This window comes from Ochlerotatus camptorhynchus, unplaced genomic scaffold (genome assembly GCF_037179485.1).
Source record: "Ochlerotatus camptorhynchus isolate MF236.1 unplaced genomic scaffold, CSIRO-AGI_Acam_v1.1 ptg000193l, whole genome shotgun sequence".
NCBI classification, from domain to species: Eukaryota; Metazoa; Arthropoda; class Insecta; order Diptera; family Culicidae; genus Ochlerotatus; species Ochlerotatus camptorhynchus.
The window spans coordinates 9,942,255-9,957,698 of record NW_027040683.1 but is presented as its reverse complement, the minus strand read 5'-3'; the positions used below and the strand labels follow the sequence as shown (position 1 = coordinate 9,957,698).

At 39.9% G+C, this 15,444-nt stretch overlaps 1 protein-coding gene across 2 annotated transcripts in view; it reads left to right on the top strand.

Moving 5' to 3' along the window:
* The first annotated feature begins 1,975 nt into the window (after window positions 1-1,975).
* sgg (shaggy) overlaps window positions 1,976-15,444 on the top strand; it is a 138,346-nt gene continuing 124,877 nt past the window's right edge. The window contains exon 1 of one of the 2 annotated variants that reach the window (XM_065223597.1): window positions 1,976-2,949. The gene's annotated coding sequence lies outside the window, so the exon portion shown is untranslated. The remainder of the gene's footprint in view (window positions 2,950-15,444) is intronic. The other variant, XM_065223599.1, reaches the window with a different exon arrangement.

Below are 15,444 nucleotides of genomic sequence, written 5' to 3'. Positions count from 1 at the left end.
CCTCCTTTATCTGAGTCGGTAAAGGCGAGCTATAACCACGCAAGCCCACACTGGAGGCGTCTGGTTTCGATTCCCACTCTGGTTCAGGAACTTTTTGGGTTTCCCTCTCGATTTCCCTGAACATAGAGTATGATTGTACTTGCCACACAATAATGCTTGGTACAGGCTTAGAAAGTTCTCAATTAACAACTTTGTGGCAGTGCTCAAAGAACACTAAGTTGAGGACCCCGGCGTAAATTCCCAGTAGAGCAAAAAAAAAGAACATTGCTGAATCAAGCGAAATACTCTTCAACCTGAAACAACACTCCACCTTTGAACAACGCAATCCCAACCTTGAAAAGAGATAGTATGTGCTCAACCATTCCATCGACATAAAATTGATAAGTGGCCACGAAAACCAAACAAAACACAAAACTTGCCCCCCGTCTATAGAACCCAAAATGGGGAGTATATACTTACTAACCAACTCGAGATACGAAAAAAAAAACCACTGAACCGGTTACATCTACTTTATTACCTACCGAGCCCACTAGCAATTTTCCCATATCCTTGAGCCTAGAAACGAACCCAGCGGTATCGCCGTCGTTCAAGTATGGGCCATCCTTTCCCCGTTTCGGCTGAAAGAACCATTCACTCGGATATTTACTACCATCGATTACGACAGTATTTCATATCTAAAATGATTCCCCATGCCAATAGCGGGAAAGTAACGTGTACCCGTAAACTAGAACTAGAGCGTATATTGGTTATTATTTGTTTGTGTTGGTGAAATACCAACGGAGAGCTTGCTTGCGGACTCGTAGTCAGTTTTTTTTTACTATCGCGGAATGCGGTAGATGTCTTCTTTTATTGCCTGGATAATTGATAATCATGAAACGAAATCTGAGCGAAGAGTAAACTCGGATACCGGATAAGCCACTTGTAATTTGGGTGTTCCGGGCGGCATTTCTTCACACCCTTTGGGGAATGGGTTTGGTTGGTTTTGGCGGGTGGCTGAGGGGTGTTGAGCATAATACCACCATACCTACCAGTATCGTGGCTATGCTCCGGCTTCATTTCTCTTGCACTCCCCGTGAATGTGTGTGGTGCGCCTATTATACATGTATGTAGTGTAGAGGGAACATCTTAAGTGGATTCAAAGCACTAACACAGCGCTTTCGATGAGGCGGTATCGCGAGGAATGCTCGAACGCGAGGAACTGGAACTCCGCGCTTGAGAGGATAAGAGAAATGGGACAAGTGAAGTAAAAATTAAGGAAAAAGCATATCTTTGCAAATTCGTCGAGGATTTATGATCATTCCAAAAACTGCTCAGAATCACTTTTGCTTTCAGGATTTTTCCTCAATGATTAATTTATTTATAGTGATAATTTGATTCGTGGTATCCTTTTTTTACCATATTCAGTTATTTATATGAAACCGTGAAAACTATAGTGGACACCCGAGAAAAAAACCGGTAATTTTGCTGTCTAGACTATTTGAGGCCTCGAACTGTGGATGGCTGGTGCTCCATTGAATTTTATCATTGAATGCTGCTCATTATCCTCCCCTGACAACACTCACTTTAATTTGAACCTTTCCCAACCGACCACCAGGTGGCGGCAACAGTTTTGCCCCCAAATCCCCCCAACAACACCACCTCGCCAACACATATGTAGTATGTAATTTCGCGCGGTGAAAGAGCGAATCGCAAATTCTAAGAAATCCAGCATGTGACTTTTGATGTACGAGCGCCATGCTCTTAACTAAAAACTATGTAAGCTAGTGGTACACCAACCATGCTGCTCAAGTTCCACACTCTCACCCTCAATGCCCGAGCACAACCACTACAACGGGACGACACAATCCTTCCTCCGCTGAGTGTGTTGTCTGGTGCTAGTAGTGCTACTATATGGACCCATCATCGTCGGTCGCGGTCGCCCGGAGTCCATCATCGTGGCAAGCGAGCGAGCGAAAAAAAAACCACCACACATTGCTGCTCCTCGCGCTTTGTCCGTTTCAGTATCAACGCAGACACGCGAAGAAGTGGAAGTACGCGGTCCGTCGTCGTGCGCGCTTCATCGTGTGGTGTAAATTCCCCGCAAACCCGTCGTCTCCTAAAGTACCGAACGAAAATTCGCGAATTATTTTGTCTTGTTAACTTTGTTTTACCATCGAAGAGAGGTGTGTTTCATCTTCTTCTTCTTCTTCTTGTTGTTACTTATTGTTGATCGTTGTTGGTGCTACTTTTATTATTGTTGTTGCTTTAGAGGTGAAAAAAATTGCACTAGTACACAGAAGTGCGAGTCAATTTCGTGTTTCGAAGAGTTTACGGCGCCGGGGTGCTGCTCGTTGGTGTGTTCTACACGCGCCCCCTCCGAGAAAGAAGAAATCAGTCAAGTCGGCCGTCGAAATAAGCGAAAAATTAAGTGAGTTTCGCTTCGTGCCTTTTTCCTGCTTCTTCTGCTCGAGTGAGAGCCAAATTCCTGCTACTGCAGTGTGACGACGAAGTCGACTTGAGCGCTTAGTCGTCGTCATTATTCACATTTTACCCCACGAAGTTGTGGCGCTGCGCCACATAGTCGTTTCCCGCAGAATAATAAAAAAAAAAGGTGGAGAGGAAATCGTTATCCGATTTGATAAAAGAAAAAGAAGAAAAAGTGGCAAAAGTAGAAGAAACGTCAGATGCCAAAAATTGTTGTTTAGTGTTTATTGATTGCATATTTTGGGCTCGTTAAGGGTGTGTGTATGTGTGTGCAATATTTAGAGCAATAATTGTTGACAGAGCAGCGGCATTTGAGCAATCCACAAGGCGAAAGCGAAAGCGAAGTGCAAGTTGTGTCATCCGCACACGAGGCGTCGACATAGTTTCAGTTTTGAATTCTGTGTTCATCGAGGAATCCCATCGTCGCCGTCACCGTCACCTAAATTGGATCGTCGTCGTTGACTCGGCGCTCAGCAAACGGTCAAAGTACGGAAAAGTATATTTTTGGACACGAACCGTCGTCGTCTGTTGCTGCAGCAGCCACAGTAGTCACCGTGTAGGATGCATGTGGCTATCATCACCCCGAATGCGTTCGAGCACGTACGCAACACGTAGTCGTCGTTGGCCGTGTTCTTCAGTCCGTCCGGGAACCATGATGCGCGCCAATCTTCTTTGAAACCTTCAAGCCCTTCGACGATGCACACAGAGGAAGAGAGAGAGAGATAGAGTGAGAGCAGAGTGCGTCTTTAGTTTTTCGGAGTGCGTGGGGAACCGGTTTGGGGTGCGTGCAGCAGGATAGGTGCAGAGAGGAACGTTGGAAAATGCACAGCGTCGTGCACACAGTGGGTGTGTGCACTGCGGGATTAGGGAGGGATTTAATGGTCGAATTTGAAATTTTTATGACGTTTCTTGACATTGATAAGCGGTAACGATAAGATTTGGGTGAAACACGAAGCGGTCAGTCTGTTATCTTTCAATAATTTCACATAACCGTAATTCCAAATCATTCTCATTCATTTTTAAGATGGATGTTTAGAGGGGTAATAAGATCTCTGAAAATGCGCATGGTTTTCTTAGAACGTGTTTTTAACGCAAATTGGATCATTACTGTACAACCAACTTTATCTTCCTCGTTAATTACTTTTACTCTTTAAACATAATAATTCTGGAGTGGATTTATCTCCAGTAACAACACAAATTGTTTTTTAAGGTTCTGGAACATGAATAATTTCTACAGATTTCAAACTTACGACTATTTCTTTAAATCTTGAACGTAATGAAATTAAACATGGAGAAATTTTTAAGAATCTGGAACGAAAATAAATATCCAAGACTACGGACATACAATAAATTCCAAGATCCCAGATCACATATAAATTAAGTACTTTACAAAAGTTTCAATTTTATGAACTTTAATCAATAAATTTGATGAAAACTCCCAAGGATCTCTAAGAATAATTTCAAGAAAATTCATAGGAAAATATCAATGGATGAATTTTCAGGAAATTTAAATCTGAGTGTTCCTTTCAAATTAGTTCTGAGGAACTCCAGACTCCAGGTAAAACGTAAGGAGGATTCCAAGGCAGTTCTTAGTAGAATTCCACGGGAATCCTGAGTAGGATTCAAAGTAAATTGTCATGAAAATTCTGTGGAACATTTCAAGGAAATTAAAAAGTGAATTTATATAGAGTACTGACTAAAATTGTAAAGTAATTTTGAGGAGACTTTTCTAAAAAAATTGTAAGGAGGATTGGAAGTTGATTCTAAGGAGAATTCCAAGATATTTGTAAGTAGAATTCCATTGCCCCGTAACGTGGGTAGCTCACATTTTCGTGGTACGTTGCGGGATGTAAGATCCACCACCGATTCCTAGTTACTTTGTATGCCTTGTTAATAGTGATAAGTCCTCGGGTTGCCTGGACCGATGATGATCTTGTAACAAGGAACAAATGAATTGATTAGTCTTCATCTATGTGATTCCTAATCGTTTATCCGTTGTTCCCTAGTTTGAAGTGGTTAAGACTAGGGTTCTGATGCATCTCATGGTTGTTAAGGAATCCAATTTTGGCTGACAAAGGGGCGCGCCTTTGGAGGGTGTTCCAACACTCGGAAGGGTATAAATAGCGGGGGCTTTCAATTAGAATCGATTCCTTACGATGAAAGCAAAAATGACAACTGTATCAAAACTGAATGCTTCATCATTTCTCAATAATGATGAAATAATACGACATGCACTAAACTAAGGACATGGGATATACTACATGGATCGATGTACTGCGACGGTTTTATGTTTCCGAACAGAGGAAGAATTCCAAGTAAAGAAGGATAATACAAAGGGAATTCTGAAAAGAATTCAATGAAAATTATGGGGTTACTTCTAAAAGCACTCTTGGGAGTATTTCTAAGAAGTTTTGATGAGAGTTTCAATGAAATTTCCAATGAAGTTTTGAGCTAAATTTCAAAGGAATAATATGGAAAGTTTCAATTTTGTTCATGTAATCATCTTTAGAGAACTAAAAAAAAAGTCCCTAGGGAAATTCTGAGGACAATTTAAAGGAATTCATGGAACCACTCAGATAATTCAGAGTAGAATATAGAGGGAATTGCGAAGATTATTCCATGGGAATTTTAGAACAATACTTTGTGCAAACTGAGGAGAGATATTTTCAGGAGAATTCTTTGGAGAGAATTGTTCAGAATTTATTGGGAATTGCAGGGTGAATCAAAGAGCGTTCTATAGAGCATTTCTAGAGTATTATCGAATCAATTGTAAGGCGTTTTTTTCCTTTATTAACGAGACTTTCAGCCTTAGGCTGGTTCATCTCTACTTGTAGGCATTGCTTAAGAGGAACTCCGGAATGAAATTTTGATTTGTTTCTAAGAAGATTTTTTAGACAATAAAAAAAATCCAGTATTAAGTGACTCAAACACAGAAAGTTTATCGAGATCTCAGAAGGAAAACAAAATTGCGGGACTAAGAAGTTTAATATCTCATGCTTAGAAAAGTTCTCTTGATTCTGTATTAAGAAAAATCTTTAAGATTAGGAGTTTTTTTTTAGTTTCAGGACTTACTTATAAAATGTGAGTTCTCACACCAATATTCCGGGCATTGAACAATTTCCTAGATTGTGGAACGTAAGATGCTCTGAGAGCATAACTGGATCTTATATTTTGTTAAGAATTGTATAAGGGTATGCCAATGTGATGTTGAATAATGATTCAGCACCCTATTTCGGGGTATCAGAATTTATCATTTACCTAATTGATTCACTTTTAATACTAAATTTTAATCAGAATAAATCCAAACCATAAAATCAAACTTCAACATAATACAAAATGGCTGGTTGATTTGAAAACATGCTTTCTGAATTTTGCCCAGTTAAAACTTAGCCATCCCACAGTTCATCCAAAGTGCACACATGCGGGACGCCCGATCGCTTACGAACTATAAAACCATTCGAAGCCACGGGACAGAGAAGAAAACGAAATAAAATAATCCATTCCCGATGAACGACGCCCGGCCGTCCGACCGGCTTGTCGATTAAATGTCAATGGAAAATTTTGGTACACCGCCGCGATCTTCCTGGGGTACGTCGTACCACTACAACGAAAGAGGACCCGACCTTAGAGTACGGTGCAAGTCGCTGCTGCTGGTGATAAGCGAAAGTGATTATCGACGATATTCCTTTCGTTCACGCCCATCCGTCGTCACTTCGGATGCGTGTCGATCCAATTGTCTGTGCCCCCATAGTGCGGTTTTGTGCGGTTTATTTCATGACGACACGCTCTGTCGATCGGCTCTCTGTGACGGTAACTCACCACTTTCGGTCGTTTGTGCTTTAATTGCTTTGGTTTTGTTTTGCGCCAACCTTCCTGTGCACGTATACAAATGTACATGTGCAGTAGATGAAGACGAAGGAAAACAGCAGAACGATGTAAATAAATGAGTAGGGGAAATTTGCCTGAATGACGTAAACCGAAGAGCCGCGTCGCTGCCACCCACTGACCGCCCGATGAATCGAAATTTGATGAGTAACGGTAGCTTATCCGCTTTATATAGAATGATTCAATCGATGGGCATTTTCTGCCTACCTGTGTTGTTGTTTTTCAACTGGTTACCTATTATATATGCGGAGACAGGTGACACGACTAACCTTGTAAGCTGGTGCCAAATTGCGCAAACCTTGTCCTCCTGTCCCGTCTATGGAGAGATTAATCAGGACAAGTTCTACAAGCTTTTAACGATTTTTTTTTTGCCCCAAGTACAAAACAAGTCGAAACAAGTTCCAAATTGTCCACTGCTACTCGGTGAGTCGATAGCTCACTCAAACTAGCGCGCCCCGCAAGCGCTAGTGTGTTGGTGTTGAGATCGAGAAATTTTTGGGCTGATGAAATTCCATGGGGTTTGTAAGCAATAGCGATCTCGATCTCGTCATGCTTCATAATTCAGTACGGAGCAGAGCTGGTAAATGGCATAAAAATTGTATGGGGGGAAAAATGTCACGACATTTTCCCCCTATACGTTTTCATAGTGACAGCCACCTCTGACGGAGTCAGTAACTGTTGCCATCTATCAAAGCTAAGATTTTCTCACCTCACTAATTGGAATCCTTAGAACGTCAGCGGAATCAGCAGCGATGGTGGTGCAGGAAGTCGCCGTCGTCCGGCCGGTATTAGCCGGTCGGTTTACCATGTGCATCGCACGTGTTGGCTCAGTCTTGTCACGTCGTGCACTGCCACCGCCACCGCCGCCGGTGTTCGACCTCCGCCAATTTCAAGATCTCCACTCTTCTTGCGTTGGAATTTAGCTGTCCGTGTTTCGCGTGGCTACTCGCTAGTTGCGTTCGATTTGAAACGGAGTTCACCCACCAACCGCCAACGTTCGCGGAAGATCAATCACAACGATTTCCTGTTGTCTGAATGTGGGGGTCTATGCGAGCCACCTAGGTAGACCTGCTCGTTGGAGCTGCCTCGCGTTCCATTGAATTGGCTGCCTGGGTCTAAAAATAGATTCGCAAAGTGAAAGAAGTAAATTGTGGAGACACTCATTAGACACGATTCGACTCGGTTTCTTCAAATGGTCCGCAAATGTACACATATATACTACTTCAACTTCTTCTTCGATGGATTTGAACGGAGTCGATTGCAAAGTGAACACAGACACACACACACACACACATACAATGGGCAGAATTGGACGGGCGAATGAACCAAACGATCAAACGAAACAGGAGTCTCGAGTTGCACCAGCCAGGGCACAGCCAGCCAGAGTGCGATAAATGCTCTTTGTTTTTATTGCTTGTTGACATACGTGTGTCGGTCGGATGGCCAACCATCATAAAGCGGTCGATCTCAAATTGTGGTGATGGATTGTGCCCCGGTCGGTGAAAAGAAGCGTCAACGAGAGGTACCAACGACTCGGCAGAGCAAAAGTGGATGCAATGACCGATAAAACTGTTGGCAGGGATGAAATGGACTATGGTGGCATGTGATTGTTATGTTATGAAATCTCCCATTATCTGACGTAGAAATGGACATTGTGTCATGCAATTTGATGGCAATTATCGTAGGCAATTTTTTGCCACAAGATTTTGGAGTTTATCCATTTTGCACAAAAAAACGCTTGCTTTTAATTCCGTCATGGAAAAAAACGGATGTAATTGGTTCGAAGATGAACCAGACTCCGGCTGAAAATCTCGTTAGTGAATAAAGAAAATGAAAAATAAGAAGAAGAAGAATTTAATTGGTCGAAAGCTCTTTTTTTTACAAAGAAATAAGCCAATATCCATGCCCAGGAAAGTCGAAAAAAATTCTCACCCGATTAATACTTCAGGGCTGGTAGGGAATCACTATTTAGTGACTTCCCAAGTAACCATAGACACGTTATTTCACCTTTTTGCAAAACTTTCGCAAACGTTTTTAAGACATGTCAATAAGGTTTCAAGAAACAGCTTTTTTCTAATGTTGAAGTTTAACACTTACTTAATTTGAGTAAACCTAAAATCTCAAAATATTCAATGTCTTGAAGTTTCGTATTCCATGTACAAGTTCAAGATATTGAAAATTTTCAAAATGCCAGAATTAAGGTATAAAAATCATATGATTTATTTCAAGTTTGTAATTAACATTATGAAAGATTAGTGATCTTCAGTGAAGTCCCATTAGCTTCGCAACAATTGTAAGAACTGTGCAGAAGTTCTGAGGAATGAAAGGAAATGCTGCGAAGCTTCAACAAGCAAATTACGGGAACATAAGGGAAGTTAACATCCTGAAAATATGGGGATCATACTGGAAGTTGTAAGAACCTCAAGGCGGTTCTATAACTGCAGGAACTTTTAAGAAGTTCCTAGAATTTCAGATAACTTCACCGGAGTCAAGAGAACTTCAGAAATATAGAGAATAGGAAAATATTGGAAACTTTTAAGAAGTTCTAAGCAACTCAGAAAAGCTAGATCTAGTGATCTTTTGGGAATTTCAGAGATCTTAAGGGCAGTTCCCGTAACTTTAGTCCAAACTTTTGGAGCAGTTTAAAGATCTATAAGTGTGAGTTTGGAAAAATTCAGTATAGTTCTATCATGTTCTGAAAAAAAAACGATAACCCTTAAGGTGTTCCTAGAATTTCAGGGAAGTACAGAAACCTTCAGAGAATTTATGAAAACTTAAGAAATATTTCAGGAACTTAACCGAAGTCCAGAGAATTTCTGGAAAGTTTTGAAGGTGGTTACGAGAATTCCAGAGAACTTTTAAGAAATTGAGATATTTTTAGATAGTTTCACAATATTTAGCGAAGTTCCGAGGACGATCAGATAACTTCCGAATAATCCCATTAGCTTAAGGAAATTTGCAGCGATTAACAAGAAGTTCCGTGAAATTATGCGATATTCCGAAAATTAGACTTATTGATCTAAAAACTTCAGACGCGTCAGGGAATTATAATATATATCAGACGCGTCAGGGAATTATATATATATAACATTATATATAGATAATGTTCAGTTAAGTTCTGGAAAAATTAGTGATTTAAGGTAAAGCTCTGCGAGCCTTTAAAAGCTTATAAAACTTAAAGAAAATTTTGGAAACTTCAAGGTAATTCTTATAAAAAGCAACCGAGCAATTCAGGGCAGTCTAGAGAACTTGAAGGAAATTCTTTTGGGAAGTTTTAATAACATCAGGAAAGTCTAGACTATGGAAGAAGCTATCCAATTAGTGTCGATAATTTAAGAGCAGTTGCATGAACTTCAGAAACATCATAAGAACATCAGTGAAAATCATAGAACTATATTAATGATTTCGTTTTGATTCCAAGAACATTGCGGCAGCTTAAAAAGTTCCAAAAATTTCAGGCAAACTTTGAAAACATCACAAAAGTGCATAGAAGCATTTCGAGACATCATAGAAGTCTATGGAACTTAAGGGAATATCCGAGATCTCCAAAAATTTTCATGAAGATTAGCAAAATGTGGAAGCATTTCGAAGAAGTTTAGTTTGATCTAAAAATAGGGGAATCTATGGGGGAGTTTCAGAAAATCAGCGGGAAATTTTAAGAAGTTCCAAGGTTTTCAGAGAACTTCAGAGATGTTAAGAAAATTATTGAGGTCTTAAGTTCAGAAGTTCACGGAAGCTTGAACATTTTTAGGACAGTTCAATTAAATTCAGGGCAGTACAACAAGCTTCATGAGAACTTCAAAAACATTAGAGAAGTTTGAAAGAAATTTTAAAGAAGTTTAGAGAATTTCTGCCAATTGTTACAACTTGAGAAAAGATCCATGAATCGTTAGGAAAATTGAGGAAAAGTTCAGGGAAGTTTATAAATTTTATTATTGTGATTATCAGGCTAGTTTCTCAAACTGCAAAAGAACTTCAAGGCAGGTTCAAGTAGTTCTGAAGACCTCCGAATATTACGTTCCATATTCAACGGAGATTTCTCATGAAAATTCACTTGGAGTTCTCATTAGCATTCGCTTTGTGTTCTCCCGAAACTTTCATGGAATCATTCTAGAAATTCACTTGGAACTCCTCTCTGAATTCTATAAAACATATCACCAGAATATGCTTAGAATACTTTTCGCATGTCCATTTAAATATTCCTTAAAATTTCGTTGGACTACCCTCCGAATTAAATATTCTTTGAATTAACTTGACGGAGAATTCCTCAGTAAGCAACTCTTTGCAAAGATTTTCAGAATTTCTTTCGTTGGCATACTCTCAATGAAAGTCTCATAAGAATTCATATGCATTTCTCCTGTAAATAAAATTCCGTAGAATTCTCTTCATAATTGGTTTGGCAAACTCTTCTGGAATTCTTTTCTTTGCAGATCTCCTGGAGTTATTCCCAGATTTAATTGTGATCCTCCTTTTAGCATCCCTCTCCTCCTCTAAGAATTCTCCAAAAAATTCGAAGGACCTATGCTCCGGATTCGTTTTCTTCCACAAACTTCATGAGGTTATCCTCAAAATGCCCTTGAAATTTTCCTTTGTAGTTCACAGCCGTTCTGCTCCTCAGCAATTCCTGTGAGTTTTCATTACAATTTACTTCGCATTCAATTCAGGGTTTTCTTAAATTCTACTGAAAACTATCTCAGGCTTCACATGAAATCTAAAAGTCCTCAGAACTATCTTGAAAGCATAGTGCACTAGATTTTGACGTAGGACTACGTCTTTGTGGAATATACTAGAGCACAAATTAAAATAAAAAATGTGACGAAATAGTGTTAGGTTTTCAACGCATTTAAGTTGGCCATTAATTATTGGATTTTTAGTCTTATCACACCATTTGATTCAGATTTGATGTAAGATTCGTTTGGTATACATATTATAGTAGTTTATCATTTATACTAACTTTTTGGCAGTAACCAACCAATCACGTGCTTGCATGCTAGGACTATCGAGAGAACAGAGAGAGACAAGTCGAAGGCAAGGTTGTACAAAAAAGTGTACCTGTACGTTTTGTAGACCTATACTTTGTAGACTGAGTAAAACTTTTCTTGAGTTTCATCGTATCCAAGCACACGGCCGATGAGAGCAATTTAAAGTTGAGTCGAATTCGACTCAAAATTGCAAAAATTAAGGTTACTCAAGGGATGAGCAAAAATTCCTCGATTTTTCTCAAAAATCATGTAAATTTAGGTCCTCTGAGAGTGACATTTGGGTTGGAATAACCCTCACGATCCCTCTCCAACGGGGGAGTTTGGTGAAGAGAGATGATCAAACCGATTTGTAGTTACCTTCCTAAAGTTGTCCTTGCTCGCTTTCTACTTTCTATATACAATTATCACTCTACCGTACTCTAACGGAACTATCAATTCTATACTTTCATCTTCTCATCTATCGTATAAAAAATTACCACTTAAGTCAGTTATTTGAAATTAGCATCTTCAACTGTGATTTAGTTAGTTTGAGTGGATGTGTTGTCATTCGTAAAAAACCGACGGTCCAAGTCATTGTTTACGTTTCGAGTTAGACCCTTCCGACATGTTTCCCTTGATTTCTAAGTGTGTGATTGTAAGTTCCTACCGGTCGATTTCGAAGTAAATTAATACGATCCTAATACGATTTAATTTGTTGTAATGTCGTACGATTCAAAAATGACTCATCGTATGTAAGTCATAAATTTTCAATTTTACGGTGAAATGCGATTAATTCCATTATTACATGCGATGTTGACTTCATTAGTAGTACTTTACGATTAATCATGTGCATTATTATACGACTGCTTATTGCCTAGGATGGCCTTTTGGATGGTGATCAGCTCAGATCAGATTTCGCCTGCCAGTTGGCACTAATGTTCCATTTGTTATAAAATTACTTGCTTAACTTGACATCTTGACTAGATGAAAGGTTTATGTCTTTGGAAAATTTGTTCAAGTGAATAAAACTTATTGGATAGCGTACATCATGCTTAAAAATTAACTACTGTGTTTACTTACTTATAACGAATACATGTATTGTCGGGTAAAACACGAACTCGTCTAATTGTACGTTCATTATATTATGATAAATTAGACGAGGTATGCATTCCCGTTGATAAAATGTATATTCGTTATGATTCATGAAACACAGTAGTGGCGCTAAATGTTTGCTTTAACTTGCTACCTCGACTAGATAGAAGTTTGCGGTCTTCAGCAAAGTTGTTTAGATGACCTATTAGACCTATTAGATGGTGGACAGCTCAGTTCAGAATTCACTCACTAGGAGACGTTAGTGTGCAATTTGAAATATTATTGTTTGTTTTTTAATCGACAGCTAGAAGTTTTGCTGTTTTTAGTAAAGTTGATCTATAAGACTAGATATATCGTATGATGGGCGACACAGTGGAAATTTAAATGGCTTGCTTAAGTCAACATCTCGACTAGATTGAAGGTCGCCGTCTTGTAAAATTGTTCAGATAATCAGTTCGGAATTCTCACACCAGGCAGCGGGAGTGTACGGGAGAATTTTAATTACTTGCTTTAAATTGACAGCTCAACTAGATAGAAGGTTGCTGTTTTTGGCAAAGTTATTCAGATTTAAAATACCTATTGTATAGTGGACAGTTAAGTTGAGAATTGCCTTACCAGGCGGCGCTAGTGTCCCGACTTACTTGCTGCAACTGGTTATTTGGGAATAATTTTCTGCAGGCCAAAAATGCTTCACGAAATTTATTTACCAATACAATTTAGCGAACGAAACATCGAAAAAAAGATAACTTAGGTATACCTTGTTTTATGGTACTCGAAAAATTGCATCCAGTTTCACCGAGTTTATCAGCTATCGTTTTCGTTACACAATAAAAGGACTAGTCAAGCTAGATTCTGCCTCACATAAGATAAGATTCCTCCACGACCAAGTTTTTTTTATGGATTCCGTTTTAGTGGAAATTTTCCACAAACTGGATTCTTCCGGCTACTCGAAAGATAACGAAAATATATCACTGCCGTTCTTATCAAGGTTTAGTCATAAATCCAAAAGAAAAAAAGTACAATCCCCCCACAAGTTTCAACCCTTTACCGCGCGCGAATGCTCAAACGGCGACTCTTTCGATGCGTGTCATGTTCTTTGCTCGAATAAATGTGCCGTCGTGTGTATTTTCACTTCTTTTCACCATGTCTTACTCACTTGAGATACGATCTCATCGCGCATCGTACCTACGTAGACCATTCGCAGTGCTATAAATACAATTACCGCTCTCATTCGGTAGATAGGTACTACTCAATGTGCTACAGAACAGGTCCGGCAATGTTCTTATGCAACAACAAGTTTGGCGTCACACCCTTTGTTGCATAAGAACAACTTTGCCAGACCTGTTCTGCATGACATTGGGTACCACTGACAGATTTGACTGTCTCTTACGTCACTGCATCATCTTCTCGTGGGAAGCCCATGAGTTGTCAGCTTCGCATCGCGCTGCCAGCCGTATTATGGCTCAATACATTCCTCCCCTCGTCGTCGCATCCTTTTGACAAGATGTTTATCTGTAGAGAGATCATATTTCACACCGACCGCTTTATTTGGGGCGGCGGGCGGTCATCGTGCTCAATTGTTTAACCGGACAATTACCGGAGCTGCTGCGCGCAGCTGTCATGCTTTCGTGTTTAATATTTTCTTCTTCTTCGAACAACGCTCGAGAGCTGTTCAACTATCTCCGAAGGTTGCTCAAGACATCATCATCATCGAAAGCTCTATTGAAAGGTCGTAAAATGTTATGGCTCAATTCTGAAAGTAGATACTTTCGTGAAAAATCTCTTATAGCAGGGCATGCGACCCATAATAAAGCTATAAAGCAGCTGCCAAATAAAAACTGGATGGCAACGACGGCATTATGCCCCGTCGCCAAACTGTGTGATAACAGCCGAGTGGCCCAATTTTTCGTTGAAGCGTGCGTACTTTATGCGGAATTTAAACTCATCGATATGACTACCTGTCTTCCGGGATCTTCACACACTCTCAGAACTATTGTGAGTCAATATATTTAACATTTGGCAAGAATCCATCAACCATGGCATCCATGAAAGCGGGTTTTGACCTGCCGGCTTCTAAAAGTTTGTCCTGAATTCCCAATCCAATCGAGCTGAAACTTCTAGTGCAATCTTCCGGCTGGATTTCATCAGCCACCTCAGCAGTGCGCTTGTTAATCTACCCTGGGCTAGCTCTTAAGCACCCCTACCACACGAACAAAAATATGGTCAATACTCAAAAGTTGATTTCGTGTTTCAGTATTTCCGCTCCTTTTCCTCTTCTATTTGACTACAGTAGCAATTGGCCTCAGTCAGGAAAGTTGCCTGTCTTGGAATAGTCCATCAAGAATAACAAATTCAGCAAGAAGCGACCCTCTATTGATTTTCCACCAGAAACTACTGCCGGCAACATATTGATGAAAATATCGACGACACTTCTATCGTGTGGGGTACGCTTTAATTCCTCTGCACGTCGTCTCGCAATATGTACTATCTGTCCGCCATGCATCGATCTATCTATCCATCCATCTATCTATCCGGCTCTTTGCTTTGCAAGCTGTTTCGTTGCTGGTTCGTCGACTGTCCGTTTAAGCACCACCATTGATGATTCGCCGAGTTTTGGCTATACTCAGCATGATGCGACCCTGCTGGCTTGGCTGTAAGGGTGGTATGCAGTGTGCATCGACAACCATATCGGTTGGTTATGAACCAAACACTAATCAATCGATGCCAATATCAATATCAAATTGGTATGTCGATAAACATCACAAATAATCGATTATATCGTTGACTGTAATTGATTCGTGGTCGATAATTGGCCGGTATCGATTCAAAGCCTTCGACGTCATCCTTTGATATCGTGCGATTCGTGGATGTGCTATATGTAGGCAATCCATTAGTACGGTTCGGAATTGGGGTGATTTATTCAGACAATAGTGCGGTTTAGTGCAGCTTTGTGTATTTTTTGTCAAATGTTGGTTTTCGTTTTATCTACCTGATTTGCAAGCGTACATTATTTGGATTTGGTTACTCAATTATGATCTACTTA